Source organism: Procambarus clarkii, unplaced genomic scaffold (genome assembly GCF_040958095.1).
Source record: "Procambarus clarkii isolate CNS0578487 unplaced genomic scaffold, FALCON_Pclarkii_2.0 HiC_scaffold_281, whole genome shotgun sequence".
NCBI classification, from domain to species: domain Eukaryota; kingdom Metazoa; phylum Arthropoda; class Malacostraca; order Decapoda; family Cambaridae; genus Procambarus; species Procambarus clarkii.
In genome coordinates this window covers 174158-201898 of record NW_027189314.1, presented here as the reverse complement: position 1 = coordinate 201898, position 27741 = coordinate 174158, and the positions used below count along the sequence as shown (strand labels likewise).

Here is a 27741-nt window from a genome sequence, read left to right as displayed (position 1 = left end):
AGATGAAGATCGAGACAGAGAAATAGATATAGACAGAGTCAGGGAGAGAATGTTAGACACAGAGACGTATAGATAAGGATATGCAAAGTCAGTGAGAGAATGACAGAGATAGAGCGAGGAAAGAGACAGAGATAGGCTGACACAGAGAATGTCAGAAACGAGGAGAGGCAGAGACAGAGGAACAGGGACAGGAGCAGAGGCACAGGGACAGACACAGACACGCACATGGAACACCGAACCTTACACACTCTCTGATATATTGTTTAATTAATAGTGATTCACTAATAAAGCTTATAATTGTATATGTTATCAAAAAGGCATAGATATGGCCACTGCTTCGCAAAGCGGGGATGTTTCTGATGGGGGAGAAAGAAACATTTGCGCAGCGCGTCCCGCGGCGTTGCGCGGGCAGTCTGGGGCCGTATAAATACGGGGGCACAGAGGGGCTCTGCCCTCACTCCGCCTGCCCTCGCCGCTGCCCTCGCAAAGCCCACCCTCCTCCCCTTTGCAAGCGGCTGTCTTTGTACCCCCGTCATGCTTTGCACAGTTGTCCCCCTTGTCTCCCCACTGCATGTGGGAAGGGGGGTGCAGCGCCGGTCCCCAAGTGTCCCGCTGTCCGCAGCTAATACTTTGCCCAGTCTAGGTGCTAGTAAGCCCTACTTGTAGTCACCCCCTTCTCCTTATTCATTAGGTCTTTACGGCCTCTTGGTCGGGTACATTATGTGTTATGTGGTCTCTCACTTATTAGTTACTCTTTGTGTCCTGCCTGTTATATCCTAGTGTTATATAATTACTACACATTTGCACTCGGCCTTAATTCTAGTACCAGTTAAGCTTTAGGTTTCTGCAGAATTAGTATCCATGTCACTATAGGCTAAGGTCTCATAATTACTACGGGTGTACCTTTTAAGTTAAATCTAGTCCTCGGACTTGGAATTGTTACTGTTAATTCCTACTTTATATATTTACATGTTCTGCAGAATTTAATCTTCAATAAACTTTAAAGCCCCATACTGCCAGTATCTTTCTCCCCCTGATCAGAAAAAAGTCGTTCTTACGTTTTAGTCACAGAGATTAGATATTAGTAAAGTAAAGTTCATTTTATTCAGGAAAGTACATAAATAGTCGATTTACAAACATAATATTGGATTTATAGATAGAGCTAGTACATACAATACCTAAAGCCACTAGTACGCATAGCGTTTCGGGCATATTATTGAGAGGAAAGATATTTATATTTAAACAATTTTTTTTTTTTACCGACGCTCTCCCTATTGATGAGAACTACAACCTAATGAAGATAAATGTTAATTTTATGTAGATACTGTAATAAACGAAAGTTTTTAATGTCATCAGAGAAGCAGAAATATAGGCAAATTTTAAATCCCTTGTCATATATATAACTGAAGTGAAAGCAAAGATATATGCATTTTGATAGTTACAAAGACAGCTCTTTAACACGGGTGGAACACGAACAAGGGGAACTTAGTACCCAAATGAGCCACAGAGATATTAGAAAGAATTTTTTCAGTGTCAGAGTAGTTAACAAATGGAATGTATTAAGCAGTGATGTGGTGGAGGCTGACTCCATACACAATTTCAAATGTAGATGTGATAGAGCCCAATAGGCTCAGGAACCTGTACACCTGTTGATTGACGGTTGAGAGTCGGGACCAAAGAACCAAAGCTCAACCCCTGCAAGCACAAATTAGGTGAGTACAACTAGGTGAATACAGCTGAGGGGCGGGACCAAACAGCTGAAGCTCAATTCCCTACGCATAACTAGGCGAGTCCATAGGAATTACCGTTTGTCCTGGCGCCATCTATGTTTTGACAGCAGTACTACTAATGTTCCCACGTTATGTGATCGCTATACGGGTGTTACGGTCAGTTGCTCTTCTATATATGTTTATGGACAACGTAGGTGATTTGAGCCAATTTGCGGCCAGAGTGAAATAGTATCCACGCGGTGAGTGATGGAGGAGGATATATACTGCTGTGTACTCGACCAGCGGGTGAGAGGTAAGTTATATCGAACAATTATGGGGAATAGATGGGTTATTTTAAGCGTAGAATGTCAGGTAACCGGTAACTACACAGATGGGGTAGTGTTTTTTTAAGTCTTTATTTACTGAAGTAAATAAATAAGAAAGTATAAAGTGGAACATTACATTATGCCTTTAGCTGAACAAGTCTACTGGTGGGGGAAGTAGACGGGTTTTATGAAGTATTTTACCTAAATATTTGTATTTGGTTAACTAGTTCAGCCGTTACCAGGGAGGGTGTTCCTTTAATCTAATCTAAAAATTCTAGCCGGACAAAGTGATTAAATAAATTGAATAGAACGAAGTGGTTTGCCAGGGTGCTTAACATTTAGTTTAGTTCACTTGCTATGCAGCCCATGCTTAAAGAATGCAAGTTTATCATATTGAATTTACCGTAGTTTTACTGCATTTAATATACCGTTTTTACCCTATTTAATTATGTCGGGTGAAGGCCGGTCGTGGAAAGTTCCTAATATAACAAGCTTTAAAGGAAAAGTTTGAGTTAACTTTAACGCTTAAGTTAGTGACCAATTAGCTTAGTCTATTGTGAGGAAAGTTACTAGAATCTAACATTGCAAGTGCCATTTCTGTACTCTTTTTGAGAAACATGACTAGATACATGAATCGCATAGTTTTATTACTAAATGTTCATGGATTAGGTTGCATAGTTGAGGAAATGGTGATAAGGTTTGTGATTTTGTGTACCTTGACTTGAGCAGAGATTTGATAGTGGCGCAAAATTGATAGGGGCTCGGATCATTGGGAATGCTGACTGAAGTTGATTAGGTCATGGCTATACCAAAGGAAATTGGTATAAATGGGGTTAAGTTGGGAGAAGTGTTGTAAGTAGTGCCTAAAAGCTCTCCTTGTACCTCTGTTATTCGCAAGATTATGGTTTAGACTGCAATAGTTGCAGAATTAGCAAATAAAAAATACCGATGCCCTATATAGTTTTGAAATGGTTAAGACTACCAGATGCAGTTTAATGCTTACAAATGTAAGGTTTGGGGGCTAGGTAAAGATAAGATAGATGGTGTAGATTGTTAAGAGTATTAAATTTTTTGCAGGTGGTAAATTCTCCCCGAGCTGGCACTGCTCTCCAGCCTGGGATGTTGATTGGCTAGTCTTCAACTGCCTCCCAACATGGTAGTGAGGTCCTGAGCTGACATGCAGTGAGGAACGTGGAAAGCTTCCTGAATTGGCACATGGTATGCCTCCCTTTCAAACCAGCAGCTGGCACAAATGTTCCAGCTAACATCAGAATAGTGGATGAAGCCCACACTAAAATGTAAGTGGTAAGAGTAAATGGACACCCCCCCCTCCCTTTTGACAGTGAACAGTTGGGAGGAAGGGGGGGGAGAAAGTGTGGCTTATAGTTCTATTGCTACAGAATCTTTTGCCATAAGCCAGTGGCAGTGCCTATTGGCACTTGCTATTCAGAATCATTGGAATTAGAGGGTAGAAGTTAATTGCTAAAAACCTATTAAATGTTAGGGTATGGAAGTCTATGCTTAGGCTAGTGGGTACCATATCTGCAAGTTTAGTCCTTTCAGGAATGTATTGAATAGAATGGTATGTTGAAATTGTGAAAATTGTAATGTGGGGCATTAGATCTTAAACAGCATAGTTGAGGGTGTTTTATTAATAATTTTAATGAAATATAAATGTTGTTTAGTTAACATTAAATGTTTGTTAAATAAGCTTTAATCTATAAATGTATAACACTGTTAAGGGTAATCATGAGTCAAATAGTTAATTGCAGGAAAAGTTTTGTTCTAAGTGATGGTATTTTTCCCTTGAAAGTAAAAAAAAATATTCAATGTTTACTTTTTAGCTTGGTTTTAAATTTATATAGTTTTACAAAATGTGGTTTGGAAAGTGCAGAAGTCCCTCTGTGAGTTGGAAGTTAATTACTACAACTTGCCTGATTCTGTTTAAGCAAAGGTTAATCTGAATAGATTTGCATAAAAGTAAAAAAATAGTAATAACTTAAACAATATAGCATTGGCTAAAGATAAATGTAAATTGCCATTGAAAAATTTGAAAAGTAAAGCAAGATTGGCTTTAAATCTGAAATTAATTTGTTGAAATATTTTTCAGGTGAAAGAGATTATGATGCATGGACTGGCTTGGAGTGAGGCTCCTTTACTCTGCAAAAGGAAATCTACAAAAGTTGGTGAGATTGAATTTGATGTTTTAGCTATATCAATGACCTAATCTTAATTCTCTTATCTAGTCCATTTATAGGTGTGTAACCATGTCCTACTGTTACAACCCACAGGGGATGATGCAGTTTGTACTGATCCTACCCCATTTCATACAAGGGGACCAGGCAGTCCTGCAGATTTCCCTGGCTTGGCTTTTTCAGAGCTTTGCTCTACTACCCATCTAATAGATGGACTAGATTTGCATAGGTTTAGGGACCCTTAACAATGTTTACATTGTTAATTCTCACAGGGCTTGTTTGCTGAATGGGTGGATGCATCTACAACTTTAGTGCCTGGCATGCATTGTACAGTGCTTTCAGTAAAGCATATGTACAATGTGTTGATGGCACTAAAGTGGTGGATGTAATGCACCCATTCAGGGAACAAGCTCTGCACTAAAACCAGAGGAAGGGATAGATTCAGCAAGGCCTATTTTAAAAGATAGGCTGTTAGGATTTTTTGGGCTTGTTATTAGGCATTGGTGATAATAAAAGTAGTGTCCCTGTTTAATGTTTATTTTTCTTTTACAGGTGATTGGCTCTGGAGTTGTCTTGGCCTTTTGGATCTTTGGTTCATCTAGGAGCATGTCCCACAACCTGAAACAGTAATAAATATTAATGTATTATAAACACTATGTAAAACTTATTAAATAAAACAATTTTAATGAAACTACTTTATATACCTTATCCTGAAATTATGCTGGAAATTATTGTTTACTACTATTGATGCAACGTTTAAACTGAATTTTTTACTTTGAAAATAAATACTTGGTAAAATTTACACCTATTTGTAACTTGTTACATAGGTGCATGCAAAATGCATTGAAAAGATGTAAAAGTGGACTACCTATTCAATTTACATAAACTAACAAATATTGCAAATTAGTCTGAAATATTAAAGTGGAAGAAACTTTAGTCAATATTTTAGTTTTCAAATTTGAAAGTAAATTTAAAGCTATAAAACACCTAAGCTTTGTACAAATTATGATGTAAATTTAACAATGATTTTGTTAATTTAAAAACATTAGAAAAGTGACACTGAAGCATCTATACAACATGATTTTCAGTCTGATTAAATTTAATCAAAGCTCTTAAATGATTTGTCTGCCAAACTTCAGATATTCTGAAATATTTTACCTAGATTAGAACCATCATTGTTTGAAAGGGCAAAACAGATTACTGTCAATTAGTTTGACCTAACATCTGCAAGGTCCTGAAGGAATAGAATTTTTTTTGTAAAACTGTTTGCTAAAAACAAACCCTGCCTAATGAACCTGCTCATTTTTTTTAGAAATGGTAATTGCAACATTACCAAAGGCCATTGTTTTAATAGCCAAAGTACCAAATGAAAGACCAAGAAGCAACAAACAGGTACATGGTAGAAAGGACAAAAGAATGGTTATGAGGACCCTTTCATTTGTTAAAGAAATGACTGGGAAAAATGCTGTCATACCACAAGGGGTCTTAACCCTTGTCATATACATCACTGACATTAATCTAAATATTACCAACCACAAAAATTGCTGATAAAATGTTATAAAAAAAAAATAAAGAATATAATATTGAGGCCTTAATGCAGATCTCTAACTCTACAAATAGTAACAAGACTGGCAATTTCTTAATATAAAACAAAAAAATCCAAGACCTTGCACGTGAGCCAGAACAATCCATATCACAACTACCACATTAAAATGAAACAACAATGAAGGTAAGGTAATTACCAAAAGAAGGCACCAAACCGGGAAGGCCATGTAGCACCATCAAAGTGCGAAATAATCAGAGGGCGCTAAATATCACCAAGAATGCCAATACGAGAACAAAAACGCATAAGGCGAACGATATCAAAAGTATCCAATTCACCTAGAATTCTATCGAGGGACAAGTGACTGCGAGGGACGGTCGGAAGGAAGCAAGACACACGCTCGTCCTGGAAGTCAGGACATTCAACAAGGATATGCACAACTGTAAGAGGGACAACGCAATTCGGACAATAAGGAGCAGGGCGGCGCTCCATTAAGTGACCGTGGGTTAAGCGGGTATGACCAACCCACAGCCGTGCCAAAGCAGTGTCCCACCGCCGGTTACGGTGGTAGGAGGAAGGCCACGGGGACACACTAAGTTTGAGAGTACGCAGCTTGTTACCAACCACAGAGGACCAACAACCCTGCCAACGGGGAAGAATGAATAACAGGATAAAAGTCGGAATAAGGAATACCTTTACGGGAGATGGGACAAGAACGGATAGCTTCCTTAGCGGCAGCATCCGCACGCTAATTGAAACACCAATATGGCTGGGAACCCAGCAAAACTCTACTGATTTAAATTTACTAGAAATAAGAAACAGCCAATGTTGAATCTCAATGACCACCGGATGGACAGGGTTAAAGGACCCTAGAGCCATGAGGGCACTACGAGAATCAACTACAACCACAAAGGAGGAATGAGAATGAGAAAGCAAGAGACGAAGAGCATAGAGAATAGCATAAAGTTCTGCCGTAAAGACGCTAGCCTCCGAAGGGAGGCGACACATGTAAGTACGGTCAGGAAAAACAACAGAGTAGCCCACACCATCCGCAGACTTAGACCCATCAGGGAAGATGGAAATAGAGTGGGAGTGCAAAGAAAAGTGCTCAAGGAAGAGGCTTTTCAGAATTGTAGGAGGGGTAAAGGCTTTAGTAATACAAGTCAAGGACGTACAAAACTTGGGAAGGGGGACTCTCCACGGAGGTAATGAAGGAACAATACGAGGAGAAACATTAGAAATATGAACAGAAAGAGAATCCTGTAAGCGAGATAACTGGACAGAAAGTGGGAGACAATGAAGAGGAACAGGAACCACAGGAGGAGGAAAAGTCAATGCACGACAGAGGCGAGAGGAAGGATGTTGGAAGGACCGCGCAAGATAGCGAAGACATTAGCGATCACGGCAGTCCTGAAGAGAGAGAAAGCCAGTGTCAACATACAAACTAAGGGCGGGAGTCGAACGAAAGCCACCAGAGCCGAGACGCAACCCAGTATGGTGCAAAGCATCAAGACGGCGAAGAGTAGAAGGAGAAGCAGAAGAGTATGCAGGGCAACCATAATCGAGTTTAGACAGGACGAGAGAGGAGTGCAAATAGAGGAGCGTGCGCCTATCCACTCCCCAAGAATTATGGGACAAAACCTTAAGGAGGTTAAGGGCCTTAGAGCATTCAACTCGGAGGCAAGAGATATGGGCTGACCAAGACAAACGAGTGTCAAAGACTAACCCCGAAAGCTTCCCGGAATCCCTGTACACAATGAGATGACCATAAAGCAACAACAATGAAGTAAAGGTCCTTTCAGTAAGAATCTATCATTCACTGAAAGTTGCTGCAGTTAAAAATAAAAGAAAATACAAGTCCCTAGAAATAAACAAGCAACCTTTTTGACTAAGGAAAAGAAGGTAGTTATTCTACTGTATAAATCTAAGTATTCACTTAGATAACTGTATCCAAGCATAGAGGTCCCCCCCCCCCCCCATCCCTTTCAGAAAAACATCTACTTTCGAAAAAGTTTAACATTGGCCAACAAAAATGATTCCAGAACTAAATTGCCTAATACCAGGAACAACTGAGAGCCATGACAAACACTGCAACCCTCTCCTACCCCCAAGTCTTATGCTATTTATGATCCAAGGTAATTTGAGATACTATACTCTACTTCCTACAGATGAGTCTAGTGAGAGGGTGATCTCCTGGCGATTAAATTGAAGCACGATACAGGTGTCAACGAACATCAGTCAGCCCACTTGTCAGCACAGTGGATAACTAATGACATCATAATCTGCAGTGTTGTATGCCTCCCTGTGGCCATTTAAATCAATAAAACACAGGGTTGTGGCAATGTTTACAGCATAAGGCAAGGTATAGAGGAATCCTGGAATGCCATGTAATGTGTAGTCCTTGAATGTGCTTTAGGCAACCAAATTGAATAACAACATTTCTGGTGTTCGGCTATATAATCCGAGTTTCTCATTCGGTATAATGTTTTAAACCTAAATAGGAAATCACTTTAAAGGTCAATTTATTTGGAAAGTGCTAACCAGATTCCAAATTACTGAGCTCTGAAAGTACTACAAGGCAAGTTTAACCGAATGAGTGTTTGCCTATCCATACCCCCATGAGGTATGTGACAACACTGAATAAAGAAAGCATTTGAGCATTCACCGTGCAGGTATTTGACATGACCAATATAGCCAAGTGTTAAAGATCATTCTAAGCAGTTCTGCACAATCCATATACTATCAATTAATATAATTGTACAATGGTGCTTGGTGGATGATATTTCCTATTAAAACTCATTGGACAACTGTTTGTATTAGGCATTTTAAACCTACAAATGGTAGCCCTAGATATCGCACTACAGTATTAATTACAAGATGAACAATGTAAAATCAATACCACAACAGCAAAGGATGACGGCTTTTCAACAACCGACAAACACGCAGGTCTAACACTAGCCATCCCGAGAGAGGACGTCCCAAGCATGTACACCCCACAACTTTACATCACCTTTGCTACCTCACGCGAGCACGCAACAGCATGAGGATGCCATACTCCCAAACCAACTCCATGCACTTTGAGGCTTTAACAACTCAACATTTAAAAAGTTGATTTAAAAAATCAAACACCTGAATTTTTCCCTAATTAAATTTACTAGGGAAATGCACACCAAGCCATGAAACTTACAATGAAGATGAACAAACTACACACAGCTGTCACCAAACTTCCACATACCACCCCCCTCTCACTCCTGCCCTCCTTAGGTGCTCTGATTGGCTGAGCACCTAAGCCACCACCACTCACCTCTTGTTGTGAGAGCCTAAAGCATGTTTGGTTGCACTTTAAAAGTTCCCCAGTGTACTCGCCTAATTGTGAGTACCGCCTGCCCGGTTCACCATTTTGTTTTTCAATCTACCTCAATTTACCCCTTTACAGTCAAATATTATGCAAAATTCTGTTTAAGACTTGTCCCTTCTTAACTTAAATAACTGCTTTGGCCATCTGCAATCTTTCTAGGTGGGTAACAATGACTCTTGAGGCCAGAAAGGACTTATCAGACGGCGATCATAACAATACAGTACACACACAAAATCACAACCTGATATACACCAAGCAGAAAATCCACTGGAGCTGTGAGGCGACGTAAACCCTTGCCCAAGGCACTGACAGCTGCATACTCTACCACAGTATATTAGTGACTTTGTAAAAGTCTTACAACCGGATTTCCCCATAAATCACAGCATTTTATATAATTCGAATAAGACGAATTTATATAATTCAAAGTATAGAACATCACTATGCTCAAAATTATGGGCCTCATATATGCGACATATTCTACAATCAAACAGTGTTTTTGTTGTTATTACACTATATACACACATTGTATATACCCATCTACGTATGTATTCACCATAACGATCCACTATGTTGGTATGGTGAGCCCAAAAAACATGAGTGAGCTGCCACACCCTGCCAGTCCTCCCTCCCTCCTCCAACACATTACTTGCCAACATTCCTCCTCCCAAAATACTGTTATTGTGTTTATTACACTATTTACACACGTTATGTATAAGTATGTACATGTTTTATTCATGTACATACGTACATACTTGCCATCTCCTCACCTCTCTCTCTTGCCTACTTAATGCTCTTGCTTCCCTCATCTCATCACAATCGACTTTATAATGGTCCAGGACGGATCGAAATGTCGTCGTCTATTCAATTTCCAGTGTGTGGTTTGGTCAACAATGAAATCTTCATGCAAGATCTTATAAAGAAAACCCCTAGAACGAGTTTTGCAGATACGAAAGAGTTTAAGGTGAGTAGGGGATGGTTTGAGAAATTTTGAAAAAAGACGTGGTATTCATAGTGTTGTGAGGCATGGTGAGGGTGCCAGCTCAGATAAAGTAGGGGCTGAAAGATTTGTTCGTGATTTTAAAGAATTTGTAGATACTGTATTGATGGATATATTCCACAACAAGTGTTTAATTGTGAGGAGACATGGCTATTCTGGAAAAAATTGCCGAAGAGGACATACATTACCCAAGAGGAGACGTCACTGCCCGGACACAAGCTAACTTGGGCTAACTTGTGTCAGGATAGGCTAACTCTTGTGCTGTGTGGCGATTTGAAAATTAAACCCTTGCTCGTGTATCATTCCGAAAATCCAAGAGTTTTAAAAAATATATAACGTGCAGAAAAACTGTGATGTAGAGTGGTTTGCCCTGCCATCAAAAAATATCTGCAAGAGAAAAGTTTGACACTAAAGGGCCTGCTTCTCGACAATGCTCCTGCTCATCCTCCAGACTTGGAGGATGCATTGTTGGGGCCACTTTTTTTTTTTTTAGGGATATTCCTGCATGGGCCCTAAGTTTCTGGCTAATGAACCAATGACATGAAGGAGGAGTTTTCAACCTACCTTGTGTTAGGTGTGCAGGGGTCAATAGGCTGAACATAATGTCAGGAGCAAAGGGGGGCGTTTGCCTCTTCAAACACAATTGTGACCATCTTCATCTCTTCGAACTATCCTAAATGCTCTCTTCACCTGTCTGACCAAATTGGGTGTCCAGACCACCTTTGAATCTGAAATTGTAAAATTAATAGTGATTTCAGAATATTCAGTCCATTTATACTAACAAAATTATATACAGTATACTGTAATTGAAATTTTACAGAATGATAAAGGCAATTTAGTAACTTTGTTAAAATGCACATGGGGGAAATACATGAAAGTAGGTTAATATGGTTTGTAAGGTTGATGGGAAATGTTTATTACTTTTATGATTTAAAAGATGTACAGTATAGCCCTAATACTCCATCCTGGGTGCATTCCACCAGGTAATGCAGTTACCTTTGTTCTTATGTTCTTATGTTCTTATGGTTCTCAAGCTATATCTTGCTCTAGTTAGGCCCCATTTAGATTATGCAGTTCAGTTTTGGTCGCCATATTATAGAATGGATATAAATTCACTTGAACGTGTCCAGCGTAGGATGACTAAGTTAAGAACATAAGAACATAAGAACATAAGAACAAAGGTAACTGCAGAAGGCCTATTGGCCCATACGAGGCAGCTCCTATTCTATAACCACCCAATCCCACTCATATACTTGTCCAACCCGTGCTTGAAACAATCGAGGGACCCCACCTCCACAATGTTACGCGGCAATTGGTTCCACAAATCAACAACCCTGTTACTGAACCAGTATTTACCCAAGTCTTTCCTAAATCTAAACTTATCCAATTTATATCCATTGTTTCGTGTTCTGTCCTGTGTTGATACTTTTAATACCCTATTAATATCCCCCCGGTTATGTCCATTCATCCACTTGTAAACCTCTATCATGTCACCCCTAACTCTTCGCCTTTCCAGGGAATGCAACTTAAGCTTTGTTAATCTTTCTTCATATGAAAGATTTCTAATTTGGGGAATTAACTTAGTCATCCTACGCTGGACACGTTCAAGTGAATTTATATCCATTCTATAATATGGCGACCAAAACTGAACTGCATAATCTAAATGGGGCCTAACTAGAGCAAGATATAGCTTGAGAACCACACCAGGTGTCTTGTTACTAACGCTGCGATTAATAAATCCAAGTGTCCGATTTGCCTTATTACGAACATTTATGCATTGATCCTTTTGTTTTAAATTCTTACTAATCATAACTCCCAGATCCCTTTCGCAATCCGACTTCGCAATCACAACACCATCTAGCTCGTATCTTGTAACTCTATCATCATTACCTAACCTCAGAACTTTACATTTATCAGCATTAAACTGCATCTGCCAATCCTTTGACCATTTCAAAACCCTATCTAGATCAACTTGAAGTGATAGTGAGTCCTCCTCCGAATTAATTTCCCTACCGATTTTCGTATCATCGGCAAATTTGCAAATGTTGCTACTCAAACCTGAATCTAAATCATTTATATATATTATAAACAACAGAGGTCCCAGGACAGAGCCTTGAGGCACTCCACTTACAACATTTTCCCACTCTGACTTGATTCCATTTATACTAACTCTCTGTTTCCTTTGGTATAGCCATGCCCTAATCCAGCTTAATATAGCACCCCCAATACCATGAGACTCTATTTTTTTAATCAGTCTTTCATGTGGCACTGTATCAAAAGCTTTGCTAAAGTCAAGGTATACAACATCGCAATCCTTACCACTATCAACTGCCTCAACAATGCTAGAATAAAAAGATAACAAATTTGTTAAACATGAACGGCCATTTATAAAACCATGTTGCGACTCAATTATTAATTTATGTTTTTCAAGATGAAGACGAATTTTATTTGCTATTATAGATTCGAGTAACTTACCCACAATAGACGTTAGGCTAATTGGTCGATAGTTAGACGCAAGTGATCTATCTCCTTTCTTAAAAACTGGTATCACATTAGCAACTTTCCAAAACTCTGGCACTCTGCCTGACTCTATTGATTTATTAAATATGGTTGACAGTGGGTCACAAAGCTCCTCTTTGCATTCTTTAAGCACCCTAGCAAACACTTCATCCGGCCCTGGGGATTTGTTTGGTTTGAGTTTTACTATTTGTTTAAGAACATCCTCCCTGGTAACTGCTAAACTCGTCAACCTGTCCTCGTCCCCACCCACATAGACTTGTTCGGCTGAAGGCATATTGTTAAGTTCCTCTTTAGTAAATACATATACAAAATATTTATTAAAAATACTACTCATCTCTTCATCACTATCTGTTATTTGACCTGTCTCAGTTTTTAATGGACCTATCCTTTCCCTAGTCTTAGTACGATATAACTGAAAAAACCCTTTAGGATTTGTCTTTGCTTGCCCTGCTATGCGAACTTCATAGTTTCTTTTTGCTTTCCTTATCTCTTTTTTAACATTTCTAACCAGTTGTACGAATTCCTGTTCTAAAGTGACCTCCCCATTTTTAATCCTTTTGTACCAAGCTCTCTTTTTACCTATAAGGTTCTTCAAATTCTTTGTTATCCACTTTGGGTCATTAGTATACGATCTATTCAATTTGTATGGTATACTACGTTCCTGTGCTTTGTTTAGAATATTCTTAAATAAGTTATATATTGAATCCACATCGAAATACCCATTTAAGTCACCTATCGCTGGGTTCATGTCTCGCTCCAAGACCGGCCCACACCCCATACCCAAGCCTTTCCAATCAATTTGACCCAAAAAATTTCTTAGGCTATTAAAATCAGCTTTTCGAAAATCTGGCACTTTAACAGAATTTTCTCCTACTGGTCTATTCCATTCTATGCTAAATCTGATTTCTTTGTGATCACTGCTCCCTAGCTCACTCCCTATTTCGATGTCATTAATTTGCGTTTCCCTGTTAGTTAACACTAAATCTAAAATATTATTTTCCCGTGTAGGTTCCTTAATGTGTTGCGTAAGAAAGCAATCGTCAATTAATTCTAGAAAATCTTCTGCTTCACTATTCCCTGTTTTGTTCAACCAGTTTATTCCGCTAAAATTAAAGTCACCCATGACATAAATACTGTTAGATCTAGATGCTCTAGATATTTCATCCCATAGATGCTTTGCTTCCATTCTGTCTAAATTTGGTGGCCTATATATTACTCCTATTATAATATTATTAGCTTTTTCGTTTAATTCAATCCAAATAGTTTCTGTGTGTGGCTCTGTTTTGATTCCCTCTTTGAGACTACATTTCAAATTGTCCCTAACATATATGGCTACTCCACCTCCTCGTCTAATATATCTATCTGTGTGAAATAGTTTAAATCCATATATTTGATATTCAGCTAATAGTTCTCTATTTTCTACATTCATCCACGTTTCGGTAAGTGCAATAATATCTATTTTTTCTGTGCAGACAAGAGCATTTAATTCGTTAATTTTATTTCTTAGACTTCTACTGTTAGTGTAATATACCCTAAGTGAATTGTTATTTTGCGGACCTTCTCTTTCCCTGATCGTTTTGCCAATTCCTTTCTCCCTCAAACACATACTTTTATTACCTCCTTCCTCCAAATCAATTCCCATACCTCTATCTACTAACAGTTTAAACCCAAACAAACACCTCTAACCACTTCTTCTAGCGAGTTCGCAACAGCAACAACCCCAGCTCTCGATAGATGCACCCCATCACGAGCATACATTTCATTTCTTCCATAGAAGTGTTCCCAGTTGTCTATGAAAGATATTGCATTTGATTTGCAATATCTTTCCAGCCGGCAATTGACACCAAGTGCCCTCGATATCCATTCATTTCCCACTCCCTTTCTTGGAAGAATGCCACATATGATCGGGATTCCTCCCTTGCTCCTAACTAACTCTATGGCTGTTTTATACCTCTGAATCAGTTCCTCACTCCTGACTCGACCAACATCATTTCCTCCCACGCTAATGCAAATAATGGGATTGTTCCCATTACCAGCCATAATATCATTCATGTTGTTTATAATATCACCAATGCCAGCTCCGGGATAGCAAACCCTTAACCTGTTCCCCCTATCTCTAGCACAAAACGTTCTATCCAAATACCTTATCTGGGAATCTCCCACAACTAATGTTTGCTTAGGTACTTCCTTTACTTTCTGAGGGGCCTGCGCTTCCTTTCTCTTCGTTGCTTTCCCTTTTGCGCGATCCACAGTCTCTCCACAGCACTCGTCCTCCAAAACGTCAAATGAATTTGAAGTTGCTATTGTTGAAGTTGTTAATTCCCCAAATTAGAAATCTTTCATATGAAGAAAGATTAACAAAGCTTAAGTTGCATTCACTAGAAAGGCGAAGAGTTAGGGGTGACATGATAGAGGTTTACAAGTGGATGAATGGACATAACCGGGGGGATATTAACAGGGTATTAAAAGTATCAACACAGGACAGAACACGAAACAATGGGTATAAATTGGATAAGTTTAGATTTAGGAAAGACTTGGGTAAATACTGGTTCAGTAACAGGGTTGTTGATTTGTGGAACCAATTGCCGCGTAACATTGTGGAGGTGGGGTCCCTCGATTGTTTCAAGCACGGGTTGGACAAGTATATGAGTGGGATTGGGTGGTTATAGAATAGGAGCTGCCTCGTATGGGCCAATAGGCCTTCTGCAGTTACCTTTGTTCTTATGTTCTTATGATGTCTTCGACGAAACCATTGGAGAAGCCGTTGTTGACTAGGACCTGCCTTACCCTACAGAGTTCTTCATCGACTTGCCTCCATTCAGAGCTGTGGCTGAGAGCACGGTCGACATATGCGTTAACAACACTCCTCTTGTACCTGTCTGGGCAGTCGCTGTTGGCATTTAGGCACATTCCTATGTTCGTTTCCTTAGTGTAGACTGCAGTGTGGAAACCTCCGCTCTTTTCCATGACTGTTACATCTGGAAAGGGCAGCTTCCCATCCTTTTCCATCTCGTAAGTGAAACGCAACACGGAACTCTGCTCAAATGCCTTCTTCAGCTCCTGTCTGACATCAGGTACCTGTGTAAAAATGTCATCAACATACCTGCAGTATATGGCCGGTTTCAAGTTCATGTCGACTAAGACTTTTTGCTCGATGGTACCCATGTAGAAGTTTGCAAACAGGACACCTAGGGGAGAACCCATGGCGACCCCATCTACTTAATTGCTTATACATGTGCCCATCCGGGCTCAAGAAGGGTGCCTCTTTAGTACAAGCTTGGAGTAGTTTCCTCAGAATATTTTCTGGTATGTCAAGAGGAGTACAGGCTGGATCACGATACACTCTGTCGGCTATCATCCCGATTGTCTCGTCCACAGGTACGTTGGTAAACAATGTCAAGACACACAAGCCAGGAAACCCACTTCGGCCAATCATTAGCCAGATACCCACACCCACGTACAGACTGGCGAAGCGACTCAACGGCCTGCTGACTCCTTATGTTCCTTGCGCCTTCAGCCTGAAGTCTCCAAAGGAATTTGTTGACTTACTGTGGGGCACACGGGCCACAGGGATAAGAGCCTCGTTGGAGGTAGAATCGCTGTTTACCAACGTACCTGTGGACGAGAAAATCGGGATGATAGCCGACAGAGTGTATCGTGATCCAGCCTGTACTCCTCTTGACATACCAGAAAATATTCTGAGGAAACTACTCCAAGCTTGTATTAAAGAGGCACCCTTCTTGAGCCCGGATGGGCACATGTATAAGCAAGTAGATGGGGTCGCCATGGGTTCTCCCCTAGGTGTCCTGTTTGCAAACTTCTACATGGGTACCATCGAGCAAAAAGTCTTAGTCGACATGAACTTGAAACCGGCCATATACTGCAGGTATGTTGACGACATTTTTACACAGGTACCTGAGGTCAGACATCTGCAGGAGCTGAAGGAGGCATTTGAGCAGAGTTCCGTGTTGCGTTTCACTTACGAGATGGAAAAGGATGGGAAGCTGCCCTTTCTAGATGTAACAGTCATGGAAAAGAGTGGAGGTTTCCACACTGCAGTCTACACTAAGGAAACGAACATAGGAATGTGCCTAAATGCCAACAGTGACTGCCCAGACAGGTACAATTAAGAGGAGTATTGTTAACGCATATGTCGACCGTGCTCTCAGCCACAGCTCAGAATGGAAGCAAGTCGACGAAGAACTCTGTAGGGTAAGGCAGGTCCTAGTCAACAACGGCTTCTCTAATGGTTTCGTCGAAGACATCATAAGAAGGAAAGTGAAACGCCATGCAACCTCTGAAGAGACAACTAACACAACACCTATACCCCCTATTAGACTATTTTACAGGAACTTCTTTTCCACAGCTCATAAAACGGAGGAAAGGGTCCTGAAAGATATTGTTAATAGTATAAAACGTTATCCCTACCGACAAAAATCAGAGGATACAACTGACGATTTACTATAAAACCAGAAAAACGGCCAGCCTTCTCATGAGAAACTCTCCATACACAAAACAGAACGCTTTAAAAGAGACTAACGTCGTCTATGCCTTCAAATGCCCTCTTGGGGACTGTAAGCTCCAAAAAACTCAGTATATAGGCAAGACAACAACATCTCTTTCTAGGCGTTTAACGATGCATAAGCAACAGGGCCCCATTAAGGAACATATAATCTCTTCCCACAACCAAACCATCGCCAGAGAAATCCTAGTAAACAACACAGAAATCATCGATAGATACAGCGATAGCAGGCGGCTTGACGTTTGCGAGGTACTACACATCAAGAAGTCAACACCAGCAATCAACAGCCAATTAATGCACAACTATATTCTACGCACCTCAAGACTCCGCTCCAATATAGAAGCATCAAGAAATATGGACCGATAGGCTTTCTACAAACACTTCTATTCAATACCCATTGTTTCGTGTTCTGTCTTGTGTTGATGAAATTAATACCCTCTTAATACCACCTCTTGTTCTGTCTTGTGTTGATGAAATTATTACCCTATTAATGCCACCTCACCCCATCCACCTCACTCAAATGTAGATATAAAATCGGAGATGCGTAAGTTCTATTCAGTTTATTTATTTATTTATGCATATACAAGAATGTACATAAGGAATGTGAGGATACAAATATGGTAATTACAGTCTTGTAAAGCCACTAGCACGCGCAGCGTTTCGGGCAGGTCCTTAATCTAAGAAAATTTTAAGGAGGTAAATACTTGCAAAATTATAGACAAAAAATGATAACAGATTACATGAAATTAAAAAAAGATGAGAGAAAATTGTAGGTACAGTATATTAAAGCTCATAGGTAGCTAAGATTGATTGCAATGACAGCTTGAATGGTAGTTGACAAAAAAATTGGTAGGCATAATACAGCAGAAACAATATAAGATTGGTTGCAATGACAGCTTGAATGGTAGTTGACAAAAATTGGTAGTCACAATACAGCATATGGCTAGCACATAAAAGAAGACAGCAATGAACACAATGATAAGGTTGTTTGAAATTACATAAAAATTACGAGATTGGGTAACACTAGGTACAGAGCAAATTTAAAGCTCAGTGTAGGAAACTAAGAAGATGAAGTTAGGTACTTTTTGGTTTTGCTTTTAAATAAGGCAAAAGTTTTACAGTTTTTCAATTCACTAGGGAGTGAGTTCCATAAACTAGGTCCCTTAATTTGCATAGAGTGTTTACACAGATTAAGTTTGACCCTGGGGATATCAAAGAGATATTTATTTCTGGTGTGGTGATAATGGGTCCTATTACATCTGTCCAGGGAGAGTTTCAGAGCATGGTTTACATTTAAGAACAGGGTTTTGTAAATGTAGTTGACACAAGAGAATGTGTGGAGGGAGTTAATATTTAGCAAGTTTAGGGATTTAAACAAGGGAGCTGAGTGTTGTCTGAAAGCTGAGTTAGTTATCATTCTGATAGCAGATTTTTGCTGTGTGATGATGGGCTTAAGGTGGTTTGCAGTGGTAGACCCCCATGCACAGATACCATAATTAAGATAGGGGTAAATTAGTGCATAATATAGTGAGAGGAGAGCAGAGTTAGGAACATAATATCTGATTTTGGAGAGTATACCAACTGTCTTAGAGACTTTCTTAGTTATGTGTTGAATGTGGGTACTGAAGTTGAGTCTCTTGTCTAGGAATAGGCCAAGAAACTTGCCATCATCTTTATTACTGATGTTAATGTTGTCTATCTGTAGCTGAATTGCATTTGATGATTTGCTTCCAAATAAGATGTAGTAAGTCTTTTCGATGTTTAATGTTAGTTTGTTCGTTGACATCCATAAGTGGACTTTTTTTAATTCATTATTCACAACATTATTTAGTGTATGTGGGTTGAGGTTTGAATAGATAAGAGTAGTATCGTCAGCAAACAGTATAGGTTTGAGAATATTAGAGACATTAGGCAGATCGTTTATATATATAAGAAATAGAAGAGGTCCTAAGATGCTGCCCTGTGGCACTCCAACGGTAATTGGTAGAGTGGACGAAGTTGTATCATTGATGGTTACATATTGGTGTCTGTCACTAAGATAGGATCGGATGTAGTCAAGGGCAAGGCCTCGGATTCCATAATGCTGGAGTTTAAGTAAGAGGTAGTTGTGATTAACAGTATCAAAGGCTTTTCTTAGGTCAATGAAGAGTCCAATCGGAAACTCATTTTTGTCAAGGGCTGAGTAGATAACGTCAAGGAGACTAATGATTGCATCGTTGGTGCTCTTTTGGGACCGGAAGCCAAACTGGCAGGGGCTGAGTATGTCGAATTTTACGAGGTAGGAATAGAGCTGTTTGTAAATAATTTTTTCAAATATTTTTGATAGAATGGGTAGATTTGATATTGGTCTATAATTGTTTATGTCCGCCGGATTGCCAGTTGTGTATTTGTAAACTAAAGTCTTTGAAAATGTAATAAGTTTTACGAAACGCGCTCGTGTCGCGTCAGACTAGAAATAAAAATGAATTTTGGAGAATATATATATATATATATATATATATATATATATATATATATATATATATATATATATATATATATATATATATAAAATGTGACAATGTCAGACCACGGAGGAAAAATGAAACAGGAATTTCCTTAAGTACTTTCGTATATTAATACATCTTCAGAAAGAGTGATTTTACAGATCGAGTGATGGGTATAAATAGGCAGGCGAGAGTGGTGAAGTGAGGTGAGGTACAATACGTGGACAACGCAGACGGCCCATTGGCCCATCAGATGCAGCCAATTGGCCCATCCGATGTAGCCCAATGGCCCATCTGATACAGCAAACATACACAGGCACAATACATAGATAATTATAGCATAAAATGGCAAATATATACAATGAATTAGTGAGACAAATGCGTTCCAATGATCTTACTTAAATCGCCCTTTAACTGATCTATAAAAATGGATCTAAGTTATATAGACCACTGCTAATATTCAAATTACTTTCTTTAGTGATCTGTATGAAAGCAGATTCAATTATGTTTCTGTTATAGGTGCTTTTACAATTTGTTATTGAAGAAGCACTCTCCCAATCAATTTGGTGAGCATTTTCTGACAAATGAACAAACAAAGCATTAGACAATTGGCCATGTTTTACAGAGTATTTATGTTGCGATATTCTACATTTTAAATCTTTAGATGTTTGCCCAACATAGAACTTATTACATTCCTTACAAGGTATTTTATAAATGACACAATTATCACTACAAGGGCTGTTCCTAACTAATAGCTTACCAACAGTGTTTTCGTAGCTAAACATTACATCGATCTATATTAAAAAGTTTCAAGGCCTTGACAATATTCTCAACCCCGGAGAAATATGGTAAACATAACACATTCTTTGGGCGAATCCTTTCACTGCATACATTATTATAATATGAACGACGTGCTTTGTTACGGCAAATTTCCAAAAAATTCAGTGGGTAACAAAGCTTAAGACCAATCGAATCAATATTCTTAAACTCTTCGTGTAAGAATTCTGGACTCACAACTCGAAGAGCTCTTAGATACATTGAAGAAAAAATTGTCTTTTTCACATTGTATCTATGCCCTGAAAAATAATGAACAAAAGATAAATTATTCGTAGGTTTTCTGTAAACACTAAACTTTAAAGAAGAGTCTTCCCTATGAATAAGCAAGTCTTATTCATAGATAAGAGTCTTCCCTATGCTTATTCATAGGGAAGACTCTTCTTTGGAGGCAGGCGGGGTCAGGGGAGACAGACGGGGTCAGGGGAGGCAGGCGGTGTCAGGGGAGGCAGGTGGGGTCAGGGGAGGCAGGTGGGGTCAGGGGAGGCAGGTGGGGTCAGGGGAGGCAGGTGGGGTCAGGGGAGGCAGGTGGGGTCAGGGGAGGCAGGCGGTGTCAGGGGAGGCAGGTGGGGTCAGGGGAGGCAGGTGGGGTCAGGGGAGGCAGGTGGGGTCAGGGGAGGCAGGTGGGGTCAGGGGAGGCAGGCGGTGTCAGGGGAGGCAGGCGGTGTCAGGGGAGGCAGGCGGTGTCAGGGGAGGCAGGCGGTGTCAGGGGAGGCAGGTGGTGTCAGGGGAGGCAGGTGGTATCAGGGGAGGCAGGTGGTATCAGGAGAGGCAGGTGGGGTCAGGGGAGGCAGGTGGTGTCAGGGGAGGCAGGTGGGGTCAGGGGAGGCAGGTGGGGTCAGGGGAGGCAGGCGGTGTCAGGGGAGGCAGGCGGTGTCAGGGAAGGCAGGTGGTGTCAGGGGAGGCAGGCGGTGTCAGGGGAGGCAGGGGGTGTCAGGGGAGGCAGGCGGTGTCAGGGGAGGCAGGTGGTATCAGGGGAGGCAGGTGGTATCAGGGGAGGCAGGTGGTGTCAGAGGAGGCAGGCGGTGTCAGGGGAGGCAGGTGGTATCAGGGGAGGCAGGTGGTATCAGGGGAGGCAGGTGGGGTCAGGGGAGGCAGGTGGTGTCAGGGGAGGCAGGCGGTGTCAGGGGAGGCAGGTGGTGTCAGGGGAGGCAGGTGGGGTCAGGGGAGGCAGGTGGGGTCAGGGGAGGCAGGTGGTGTCAGGGGAGGCAGGTGGTGTCAGGGGACGCAGGTGGGGTCATGGGAGGCAGGTGGGGTCATGGGAGGCAGGTGGGGTCAGGGGAGGCAGGCGGTGTCAGGGGAGGCAGGCGGTGTCAGGGGAGGCAGGCGGTGTCAGGGGAGGCAGGCGGTGTCAGGGGAGGCAGGTGGTGTCAGGGGAGGCAGGTGGTATCAGGGGAGGCAGGTGGTATCAGGAGAGGCAGGTGGGGTCAGGGGAGGCAGGTGGTGTCAGGGGAGGCAGGTGGGGTCAGGGGAGGCAGGTGGGGTCAGGGGAGGCAGGCGGTGTCAGGGGAGGCAGGCGGTGTCAGGGAAGGCAGGCGGTGTCAGGGAAGGCAGGTGGTGTCAGGGGAGGCAGGCGGTGTCAGGGGAGGCAGGCGGTGTCAGGGGAGGCAGGCGGTGTCAGGGGAGGCAGGTGGTATCAGGGGAGGCAGGTGGTATCAGGGGAGGCAGGTGGTGTCAGAGGAGGCAGGCGGTGTCAGGGGAGGCAGGTGGTATCAGGGGAGGCAGGTGGTATCAGGGGAGGCAGGTGGGGTCAGGGGAGGCAGGTGGTGTCAGGGGAGGCAGGCGGTGTCAGGGGAGGCAGGTGGTGTCAGGGGAGGCAGGTGGGGTCAGGGGAGGCAGGTGGGGTCAGGGGAGGCAGGTGGTGTCAGGGGAGGCAGGTGGTGTCAGGGGACGCAGGTGGGGTCATGGGAGGCAGGTGGGGTCATGGGAGGCAGGTGGGGTCAGGGGAGGCAGGCGGTGTCAGGGGAGGCAGGCGGTGTCAGGGGAGGCAGGCGGTGTCAGGGGAGGCAGGTGGTGTCAGGGGAGGCAGGCGGTGTCAGGGGAGGCAGGCGGTGTCAGGGGAGGCAGGTGGTATCAGGGGAGGCAGGTGGTATCAGGGGAGGCAGGTGGGGTCAGGGGAGGCAGGTGGTGTCAGGGGAGGCAGGTGGTGTCAGGGGAGGCAGGTGGTATCAGGGGAGGCAGGTGGTATCAGGGGAGGCAGGTGGGATCAGGGGAGGCAGGTGGTGTCAGAGGAGGCAGGCGGTGTCAGGGGAGGCAGGTGGTATCAGGGGAGGCAGGTGGTATCAGGGGAGGCAGGTGGGGTCAGGGGAGGCAGGTGGTGTCAGGGGAGGCAGGCGGTGTCAGGGGAGGCAGGTTGGGTCAGGGGAGGCAGGTGGGGTCAGGGGAGGCAGGTGGTGTCAGGGGAGGCAGGTGGTGTCAGGGGAGGCAGGTGGGGTCAGGGGAGGCAGGTGGGGTCATGGGAGGCAGGTGGGGTCAGGGGAAGCAGGCGGTGTCAGGGGAGGCAGGCGGTGTCAGGGGAGGCAGGCGGTGTCAGGGGAGGCAGGTGGTGTCAGGGAAGGCAGGCGGTATCAGGGGAGGCAGGCGGTGTCAGGGGAGGCAGGCGGTGTCAGGGGAGGCAGGCCGTGTCAGGGGAGGCAGGCGGTGTCAGGGGAGGCAGGTGGTGTCAGGGGAGGCAGGTGGTGTCATGGGAGGCAGGTGGGGTCAGGGGAGGCAGGCGCTGTCAGGGGAGGCAGGCGGTGTCAGGGGAGGCAGGCGGTGTCAGGGGAGGCAGGTGGTGTCGGTCCATAGAATTACCCAAATCGACCCAAATCGGCTCAAAAGTACCCAAATCCTCCTAGCATTACGTAAGTAATGAAGAAATATGGTATATTTACTTACTATAATGTTGCATATATTCAAGTATATATGCAATGTATTTATTCAATTTATATGAATAAGGTACAGTCAGCTTGACTGAATCTCTTCCAACACAATGGACACTCATGAGGTTATTTACTTATTGCAGCTGAATTCTTTTCTGACACAATGGACACTCATGAGGTGTAGTGCTTGGATAAAGATTCACAGCTACACTACAATTTTAATAGACTTACTGAAATGTGAGGCTCGCTTTTTAACCGACAGACAGATTTATAGGATATTAAAGTCACACAAGCATACAATTGGCCAATCATATACCAAAATAACCTTCAATATACTTCTCTGCCAGTCGGGGTGCCTTGTCTGACAAGGTGCCAGACTGATTAACTCTCTCTTGTTGAGTTTAGGCACGGTATTTTGTCACAGCGTTGCTGTATGATGATCTGGTAGCGTTGCTACGTGATTGTCCCTGCAGTTGCAGAAGAATGATAGTTGATAAAGATTAGGAATGAAGGTTGTGGAAACCGTGTCACTGTGATCTCCACTATACACTCTTATTTTATATAAATGTTCAAGGATTTTCCTTGTAGATATTGTCCAGGTACTCCCCCAGTTCTAGAGAGTGTTCACTGGTGATAAAGATATTAGATAAGGTGTCCTTGAGCTGGTAATGTTCGCTAAGGATCCGTCACTTGTTCACTGAGTTGTAAACAAACGCGAAGTGCCCCGGGGGGCGGGCCGGAGGTCGGCCATCTTGGAGTGCGGATTGAACGCTCCTGGCTGGACTTTCTTTCCACACCTTACCTGGAACTCATCTTTGAATTCAGCTGGCTTCTTTGGGCCAGTGTGTGCTCACTGCAGCTACCCAGGGGCTCACAGGACCGGGGGAGGCCGGAGCCTCCCTAATGGACGCCTCCCCGAGCGGGGGCGCCATGGATGTTGACAGCAAGTCCCAGAGAGGAAAACGTCTGCTGGAAAATGAGTCGGCAGATGCTGCCCCAGAGCGAGATGCTAAGAGGATATCCTCCCCTTCAGAAGACCTTAGTCTTGTGATACCCCGTTCCTCGTTTGTGGTAGTCCTAATCCAGTCAGAATCAGGTCAGTGCGTCTTTGCAAATCCTCGTACCTTAGGTGCAGCAATCGAGGCTTCCGTATTGTGGCCACATTGCCTGCCTGAGACCATACGTACCCTGGGTAGGGGTGCAGCACTGAAGTTACATATCAGAAAGGAGGCTCTATCACACATCTGTGTATCCGACATTATTAAGTTGGGGGACTGGCCTGTCAGGTGCCGACAGGTATTGTCGCAGGAGGAGGAGTCTCGGGCCCGGTATGGGAAGATTGGCCCAATTGACCAGAGTGTAGATGTGGATGACATCCAGGCCGCTCTGCAGGTATTAGTGGGTGCATCAGCGAGATTATTGGAAGTTACCAGGATTCGCGGAGCAGCAGGGCCGACATCCATGGTCCGTGTAAAGTTCGATGGGCACCTCCCTGACCGAGTGGCACTACACAGGACCTCGTATCAGATTCAGCCCTACAATTTCCCTGTTTTACGATGTTACGCTTGTCATCTATTGGGCCACAGTCGCCTGACCTGCCGTAATACAGCACGTTGTGCAAACTGCGGCAAAACAGGCCATTCAGACAGAGATAACGGTGGGTGCTCTGCTGCACCTCGCTGCTGTTTATGCCATGGCCATCATAAGGTTACGTCTAAGAGTTGCCCTGTATATCTTGAGGCCCTCCAGTTGGACATCGATCATAAAACAGCGGGGTCACCTCGACATGAGCTGTTCCAGAAGTTGCGCACCCTCAATCAGCCTATCGCTTCTTCTCGCCTCCAGGTTCCCCCTGGTCGGGCCTCTTCACAAGTAGGAACTAGCAGACGCTCTTGCCTGTCCCAGTCACATGCCACATACGCCCAGGTTGCTAATCGATTTTCCCTCCTGGGTAGCCTTGACATTGACGGAAACTCATCCACGGATACAGACATGGACGCTCAGTCTCGGCCGGAGCCTAGCACTCGTCACCCTCCTGCCTTTCCTCAAAGAAGCCAACACCGGCGTCGTCGACACACCCATCGATCAGGAGGTACTGCTCCAACAGACAGCCCTGATGATCCTCTGGTCCCCCAGGCACTTTCCCAAGGGATTGTGACACTGGGGAAACATGAGGCCCAGAGTGAGGCTCCCACCAGTCGCAGACGCCGTCAAGAGAGTTCGCGAGCCGACCACCGCTTCCGTCAGGCAGAGAGAAGCATAGATCAACATCCTCTTGACTGGAAGTCATTGATACCACACATATTACTTACTTTGTATGAGGGTTTTATGGCTTTTTCTAGTGGTTTCCCCTTTGGAGACGTCTGTGCACTGGTGGTCAAAAAGTTAGCTGTTGTATTTCAGGGATAATGGCGCCCCATCCGGAGAATACTGTGGTGTTTTGGAATGCCCGCTCCCTTTTTAAGAAGACGCAATTTTATCGCCAGCGCACCACCGTTGATCGTGGGACTCTGTGAGACTTGGCTTACAGACGATCTTTCCTTCACAGTGCCGGGGTATTCTGTCTATAGACTAGATCGGCCAATACGGGGTGGAGGGGGACTTGCCCTCTTGGTCAGGGACTCAGTTCCCAGCTCCTTGCTCCGGATTCACTCCTTCCCGGGTGGACATTTAGAATTCATGGCAGTGAAGGTCGCCCTCTCCCATGGGTGGGGCACCTTTGGAGTTCTGTATAACCCCTGTCTACCGGTAACGAAGAAGGAACTAGAACACTATTATGGTCAGATCACAGACACCTGCCTCGTCATGGGTGACTTTAACGCTCGGCACTCATCATGGCAACCCATGCTATCGGGTCGCCACCACAACATGGCTGGCCGAGCCCTATTTCAGTTTCTCCTTGACTCCCCAGACCTCTCCTTACTGACGCCGCCAGGTTTGGGAACTCGGATAGACCCACTAAATGGCCATACTTCAACACTCGATCTTTGCATTGGAAGAGGCCCCTTCATGATGGCGCAGATATGGACCGGGCCGTACCTGGGTAGTGATCACTTGCCCATTGTCATCTCCTTCGGGGGCACTGTTCGTCCTGCTCTGACCTCCCGTAGATCCAAATGGATCTTCTCGGAAGAGGGGTGGCATGGCTATGAGGCGGATGACTGGTTGACCCTTCCCCCAGTTACTGCAGATCTCCATGGGTCAGCAGATGCTCTCTCCGAGTCCCTCTTCAGTGTAGGCTCTCGGCATTTCAGGAGGACTAGTGGCCAGACAACCAATCCTTCCCGCCGTGGGGCACCGTGGTGGACTCCTGAATGTCGGCAGGCAGTACTGGACCGGCGACGTGCGTGGAATTCGTGGCGGCGCCACCCTACTCCACTGTAGCGGCAGACCTTCCACAGGGCGGACGCCAGGTGTAGACAAACAGTCCTCCTTGCCAAACGCGAGGCCTAGGCTGATTACTGTGCCTCTCTCCGATTCGACTCCTCCTCTGCGGGAGCCTGGGCCTTTGTTCGTAAGATGACAGGTAGGTACTCCCGGCCTACCATCCCACTCAGAGACCCCAGTGGTAATGGGGGCCTAGGGGAAGTACAAATAGCCGAACTCTTGGCTGACCACTTTGAAGATGTTTACCGTTCCCCGCTCCTCTCTGTGAGTTCCATAGGTTGGGGCTCCCGACAGGGTATAGGACTAGCTCAGGACCTGGATCGCCCATTTACATCTGTTGAGCTGAAGGACGCTCTGTCACTCTCTAGGTCGGGCACTATGCCAGGGATAGACAACGTCCCATATGAATTTGTTCGGAGGGCACCCAAGAACTTTCAGTCCCACCTCCTTTACTTCTACAACACCTGCTGGTCCTCTGGTGTCTTCCCTGCCCCGTGGAAACACGCCATTCTTCTACCATTGGCCAAGTCAGGGAAGGATCCGTCTGTCCCGACTTCATATCAGCCCATAAGTTTGCTTCCATGTCTCGGGAAACTGATGGAACGTCTTGTTCACACCCGGCTACAATGGGTGGTCGAAACCTCAGGTCTCCTACCTGAAGGTATCAGTGGATTTCGGCTGGGAAGAAGCACGATGGACTGCCTCCTCTCCTTGGAACATCGAATAATGGACACTTATCGCCGGAGAAGAGTACTCCTTGCAGCATTCTTCGATATCAAGAGTGCATTTGACTCTGCTTCTCATTCTGCTGTCCTTCAGAGTCTGGCTCGACTAGGTCTCTCGGGTCCGGTGTTAAGGTGGTTCCAAAACTATCTACAGGGCCACTCATTCAAAGTGGCGGTTGGTGGAGTCGTCTCTACGTCCCGCCCTGTCTCGCGTGGTGTCCCTCAGGGAGCGATTCTGAGCCCACTACTATTCTCTATTCTTCTGTCTGATCTCCATG

General features: G+C 43.8%; 2 long non-coding RNA genes across 2 annotated transcripts; one reads left to right on the top strand and one right to left on the bottom strand.

Moving 5' to 3' along the window:
• Positions 1-1896: 1896 nt before the first annotated feature.
• Positions 1897-4910, top strand: LOC138361285 (uncharacterized). Its single transcript, XR_011226902.1, has 4 exons — positions 1897-2022; positions 3113-3333; positions 4146-4221; positions 4783-4910. It is a non-coding gene; the product is annotated as an uncharacterized lncRNA (long non-coding RNA).
• Positions 4752-11056, bottom strand: LOC138361286 (uncharacterized). Its single transcript, XR_011226903.1, has 2 exons — positions 10693-11056; positions 4752-4848 (listed from the first exon to the last, which is right to left on the bottom strand). It is a non-coding gene; the product is annotated as an uncharacterized lncRNA (long non-coding RNA).
• Positions 11057-27741: the final 16685 nt, after the last annotated feature.